Source organism: Lytechinus variegatus, chromosome 18 (assembly GCF_018143015.1).
Source record: "Lytechinus variegatus isolate NC3 chromosome 18, Lvar_3.0, whole genome shotgun sequence".
Taxonomy (NCBI): domain Eukaryota; kingdom Metazoa; phylum Echinodermata; class Echinoidea; order Temnopleuroida; family Toxopneustidae; genus Lytechinus; species Lytechinus variegatus.
The window spans coordinates 1,615,270-1,622,149 of NC_054757.1; positions in this window are offsets into that span (position 1 = coordinate 1,615,270).

Sequence of the window (6,880 nt, forward strand, 5' to 3'; positions counted from 1 at the left end):
ACTATTCAATAGGGTATGTTTTAAAAAATGAGTCCAATATTGCATTGTGTTGAAATATGTGTATTTTCATGTACAAAATTGCATCAGCTCATGGTTCACGTTTTGTTTAAATTTTAACAATGCAGTAAAGTGACATAAACAGGTAACTGTACTGCAAATGCTTTATGCTTCAACTATTTTATTTAAGCCTTTGTGAAAGTGAGTTTAGTTACTAAGTGAAACCATTTTTCTAACGATTATGAACTGGGAAATAGTGCTCTAAGTATAATGACGGACCACCGATTTTAAGGTTCGAGTTTTTATTTTATACATAGTTTGTCAAGCCAAAACCTGTGTACATTGTTTTTAAAATCGAATTTTGTATAGTGACATATAGTGCAATTAATTTAATGCCAAGTTTTGTATCTTCTAATCATCTACAGTATATTGATATGTTTATTTTAGGTGTTATTTTCCCCCCTTTTGATTAGAACCTACCCTTTCATTTCAGACCGCCTCGAAGTTCGTCAGTTCCAGGTATTTTGGTAATGTGAAAGCAAACTACGTGTAGTTTCCCCGAAAGAAAATACCCGCTAAATAGTAGGTACTTGGCAAAATTACGATAACTTTCGCGGGGATTTTTCCAAGGTCGCAGGTATTTTGGCAATGTGAAAGCAATTAAGGGAACTTTTAGCCCAGCGTGTCGTTGGGCGCGGCGGCGTGGATGGCTGCTGGACTAGTGATTTTGAATCTCGCGCTTTGTCTGCTTATCAGAGCATACTGCGCAGGCTCGTAACTTCGGGAACTTATCCCGAAAGGGTATGTTTCAAGGCAGTGTGAATGCAGGAATAATTAATGGATATTTTTTAGCCTAAAAAAGTTCTCGTAATTTAACGGGGTTTCTTGTGATCGAGGCAGTTTGAAACCACCTAGTGTTATCTCCTTTCTACTTCCTCATTCTCCCTCCCCATATTATCTTCATTCTCCCCCTCTTACCTGTCTGCCTTCCTTTCCTCCTCTGCTCCTTCCTCAGGCTCCTCATGAAATAAGGGTGTCAAAAACACTAAAATAATGAAAAAGGGTATGTATATCGCTAGGAAAACTTTGTGTTTATGGTCCAATTTGCAAGGGTATAAACAGACTGAAATACTTTATATAGGATGTAATTTTTTTGTCCCAACACTACGTGTTTAGTGTCCGAGGTTTGAGCGAGGTGTGTGGGATGGCACTAAACCAAATGAAAGTAAAGGTAAAGCCGACATCCGTGATCACATCCATGACATATTAAGATATTGTACTTATTTAGGGGGTCAACTCAGGGAACACCTGTCAAGGGTACCATTTGTGTGCAATACTTGTCAAGAGTAGGGTTTCACACGCCAGTACTTGTTAACTCATTGAGTGCTTCGTGCACGCTATGTATCCTACTATAACATGCCACACTCGTGCTCGCACGCCTACTATTGATTGCTTTGTGCTTGCATTGTTTCCTACCCTCGCCTGCTTCGTGCATGACTGCGCACATTCGGAATTACAATCATTGTTACGCCGTTTTGCATTGTATTGCGCATCGCATGCACGCCGTAATTAGCACTATTGTGTGCAGTGCGAACTCTGCTTTCTGACAGATCAACTTACTCATGTGGTTTACAGTCGACTTTTCGAGCATTTCTACATTTTTTACAAGATATGGCTCCGCCTCTGAGAGGGAAGAGACCTAGGTTTTTTTATCCATACAAAACACTCCACAAAATGGAACTACTTGATACAACTCATATTTTAGCGGTAAAGATAATAACCAATCCATATAATGAGGACACCATTATAAGGGGTATGAAATTTCCTACAACTTTACTACACAATATTTTGTGGATAAACTAATCGTTAGAGAGTTACAAGCAATTGTAATCATGACTATTGAAAGGAGTGAATACGACTCGCGATCCCAAAATCAATGTGGCACAGGGGGGTTTTGTGGCTGGCACAGGGGATTAGCATCGGATTAGCACTGTGGCATTGGGTTAGTAGTGTGCGTGGCATGTTAAGAGTTAAGGGGTGCATTTTCAGAACATGGAAAATAATTGTGTTTTTCGAAACCCCATAGTCATGCAACGTATCCTCTCGTCAATGGAAGTGGCACCCCAGGATCTCGCCCTCCTTCTTTTCTTTTTGCTTATAAGAGAGATTGCTTTACATGTAAATGCTGCAAGTTAGGCTTGGCTGTTATAGTGAAGCCACGCAAATTGTCTGTGAGTGATTTTATATACTTGTACTATAAAGTGCCTATGAACAAAAGTCGCTCTGTAATAATGCAGGTTAATTACACCAACTTTAAAAAAGCAGAGCAGCTGTTACATGCTCTGCGTTCAAAGTAATTAATTCCTTCAAAGACCCCAATTGTTTTAACTGAATTGAATGTATTACATAATATGGATAATCCTTGCTGGATGATATTACTGGCTGGGGGAGGATTTGAACCCTGGTCCCTCTGATTTCAAGGCAAGAGTGAGAACCACAATATCCAAATGAAAATAATGAATGAATGATTGTTAAATGTTGAATGTGAATAATTAATAGTAATAATATTCAGAGACTTGTTGGAATTATGGATATGGAGGTGGCAAAGCCCTGAATGAAATAGTTGGGGTCACAAAGGAAACTGTGATCTCACGAGTGACCCAAAACTGCATTATTTGTTTTATAATGTTCAAATCAATCTGTCAACATTCCACTTGCCATAGTTAAAAACCAACTGCCAAGCTATTAGCAACATCAAATGAATTACAAGACATCTTGCAATGAAATATCTTGTGGTAAATAACTGAAATTTGCTGTACTTCAGGCATGCAGCATACGATAAGCATGCTTCCTCATTCCTTATTGTGTGGTAAACCAGCTGACTTGATGAAAAATAATAATATTAGGATGTTAAAGGTATCGTTTAACTTTGTGAGCAGCCGATTTAAAAAATTCTTAAACCAAGATGAAACAAGTGTACTAGTGCATGTATTAGAACTAATAAACCCTGAAAAAAACCATTATTGAGAATGAAAAGCTAAAACTACAAGGCAAACCCCGATTTTGTAAATAGGCGTCTTATAGACGCCTAGATAGTACACATAAGTGTATGGGATAAAAGTAAGATGGTGTTTCCGGTCACTTTATATTTCAATTTTTGAAGCACTTAAAAATTATTTTTGAATGCAATTTTTTCTGGGCTTCATTTTTGTAACATATCACAGACACAGGTGACAAGTGTGACCTTCTAGCTCAGATTTGTTATAAGTCAAACAGTGTTAACCAATCACTTTAGAGCACATTTTATTTTTCTTGTACGATGTTATTTTTGGTCAAAGAACATGGAAGTTCCATTGACGGAATGATATGAATGTGAAAGTAGTGATACTTCCCTCCTCTACAGTACAATGATAGTTACAGGACAGCATGCTTGTTGATTTTTTTCTGTATTCATTCAAATCATCATTTTTCTGGGATGAACTTGACTTCAAAAATTAGGAAACATTAGAATCGTATGTTGTTTATATTTCTGATGAACATAATGTTATACTGTAACTTAAATATTTTATTTTCATTAGATTGCACCTCAGTATTTTTCACAATTTCACAATTTATTTATAAAATAAAAACTGAGCACTTCATCAACATTTTTGGGTCAGACAAGTTGGACAGATGTGACAAGTTTCCATGACTTTGATTGGCTGAGAAGCAATGTATATTACTATGGAAACTCAGTTAAAACGGGATAAAACATCTGACAAGTGTTTTTGTGAAATGCTCCCTAGATTGTTCTGGTAGTGCATGTTTTATGTGTTTAACACTAGAATTCTGCAATCTTACCTGACATAGCACCTCTCTCACACACTGTCTTTAACACTAGAAACCTTTAATGTCACACTGATTCTTATTGATGGCAACAAAACAATGTGAAATGGATTAACAGGTAACATGTTACAGCTTGAGAAAAAAGAGAAGTGACATTTGCCTGTGTGAAAACAATAATATATTAATTTTCAGTGTTATGCATTTTACACACATATGCATCAGCTCGATGTACTTGAAAGAATTGTACGCACAAGATGTATATAGAACTGTTCAAATATGCACGAAGCATGGTCAAGGGCATTTCAACTATTTCCATATTCAAATTAAAGGACAAGTCCACCCCAACAAAAAGTTGATTTGAATAATAGAGAAAAATCCAACAAGCATATTGCTGAAAATTTCATCAAAATCGGATGTAAAATAAGAGTTATGACATTTTTAAGTTTTTAAGTCATTTTTAAGTTTTAAGTCATTCTGCCTCCGACAAAGATTCTGCTAGGATCGAAAGCTTAGGCCCCTTTTGACTTTTTAATTTACTCCATTGGCTCTCTTTTATTAGATAAGCAGTTTTCAGCAGCTTCTTTTTGCCATTTTTAAGTTTCGCTTAATTTCACAAAACATTTCTATGCACATCACTGTTGGTATGCAAATGAGGGAACTGATGACATCACTCACTATTTTTTTTGTATTTTATTATAGGAAATATAAAATATTCTTTTTTTCTCCCAATTGTCCTGTGAACGAAAGTTTCATTTCGCCCTGAACATGTGGAATTACCATTGTTTAACATTTTATGGGTCAATCAAGTTTGTCCTTATTGTAAAATCTGTAAAATTGAAATAATGTATAATTCAAACATTAAAAAAAACGAAAGAAATAGTGAGGGACATCATTGATTCTCTCATTTGCATGTGACTAAATTGTGCATATAACTATTTTGTGCAAAATGTGAAAAATAGGTGAATCTTTAAAATGTCATAACTTTTTTTATTTCACATCCGATTTTGATGAAATGTTCACCATATTGCTTGTCTGCTTTTCTCTTTTGATTAAAATCAACATTTTTGTGAGGTGGACTTGACCTTTTAATTTAGTATAATCATACTAAACCCTAAGTAAAATAATTTGCGACATGAGATAGTGATGTGGATCCTTTTTATTTGATAAACCATCTTCATCTTAAAACTCTGACCAGTCTTCATAATTTAATTTCAGTATGACAGTTCATCATCAGTCATAAATTTATACATTAAGTAAAAAAAGTAATCTGGTTAGTCACATGCATGTTGCAAAAATCATTTGACTAGGATGGAATTTGTGAATTGAAGTTATTCTCTTGAATAATAGCATTGCAATTTGAGCATGTTCAAAAGTTTTACAAAAGTATGATTTTCTGCTAAGATGATATATAAACAAATTTGTGTACATTTGAAAGTTAAGAATAACATCAATTTTGCAATTCAGCTTTTTTTCAAATTTTGTTGTTTCTATTTTCTCCAAGATTTGAATAATGTAATGATGTAATTTTTTTTCTTCAAAATGTGAATATTGATCTGTTTGATCAATTGATAATCATACGTAGGATTTATATTAGTACATGTAGATCTAATGTTAGATATTGTCGCAACTCGGTGGTTTTAAGTTTTAGAATTCCTAGAGAACAGATAATGCTTGAAGGGATTTAGAGGTTTAATAATAGTAAGAGATATATGCTGCCAGTTTGTTTTTTATATTTAAATGAGTTTCAGCACCATTCTTATGACATTGCCGAACTTTTATATCGAATTATTGTTAAATTATAGTTTAATGTACAGAGTAATTCAGAAAAATTTTGTTGAATGCAATCATAAATCATAGCTTGAAATGAAGAAATTGTAAATATTCTGGGTGAAAATTGATTAATGTGCATTGTGTTTAATTTCAATTATTGTTAAAATTTCTATGAATAAATGTTTATTCTGATATAACATTTTGTGTAATTTGCTTTGTGCCTTTTGATTTGAAATAAATTTTTAAGTATTTCTGAAAATTCAATTTTATTTATTTTTCCAAAACATGAGAAGAGCACGTGAAATTTCACTGAGACCATAAAAAAAAGATATGATATTGAGAGAAAAAAGGTTGGAAAATATTATGAACAAAGAGAGTGAGAGAGATATAGCTAAAGGGATGGATGGATATTGAGGGAGGGAGAGATAGATGGTAGACTGAGGGGTGTAAAATGAGAGATGAAAAAGTGAGAAAGCAGGTTGGATAGAAATTGAGAGATCCGAAAGATAGATGGATGGAAGTTAGATATAAAGTGTCCTAGAATAAAGGAAACCAGGGGCCCGTTGCATAAAACTTTTTACCTGAGAAAACTCGGGTTGTTTTTACCGGAGTTTTTGCCGTGTTAAAGTCAATGGCAGAAATCAGACTAACCTTAGTTTTTAGTTTTTACCAGAGTTTTCTCGGGCAAAAAGTTTTATGCAACAGGCCCCAGGATTTCCATATCTGTTCTCTTCGAACAAAATGGATTAAGATAATTCATTAATATCATACAATTCAATCATTTTCCTATATTTTGATACCCAATATGTGACAAACAAATACACTATAATGAGCAAGATGAGTTTGAAATTTTAATGTCAAAATCAGGCAGTGCAGAAAAGTTGAACAAGATTGATTCGTGGAACGACCATTGTGCTTATTAGATGATTAGCTCATTAGTATTTCTTTTGAATTCTCTCAATGATCCCCAAAATGAGAATGAATTCAGATTCACATGTGAGTTTCTGCACGGATCATTAATGACATGCCTCCATATTTATTGTTTTTAATCTGCCATGAGCGAATGATTCGCTAAGATGTAGGTCTCAACGAAAGATGAGATTCCACTATTACCATAAATATCAAATTTATAGTAAACACATATTCAATTGTGAAATCTGTCTCTGAAAGGATTTTCTTTCATGTGGGACGCACTGTATAACAAAGGGATGGAAAATCAGCGAGAGTGAGAAGGTGAAACAATGGGAAAGACAGCAGAAGGAAAGAAAACGTGAGTGAGAGAGAACGA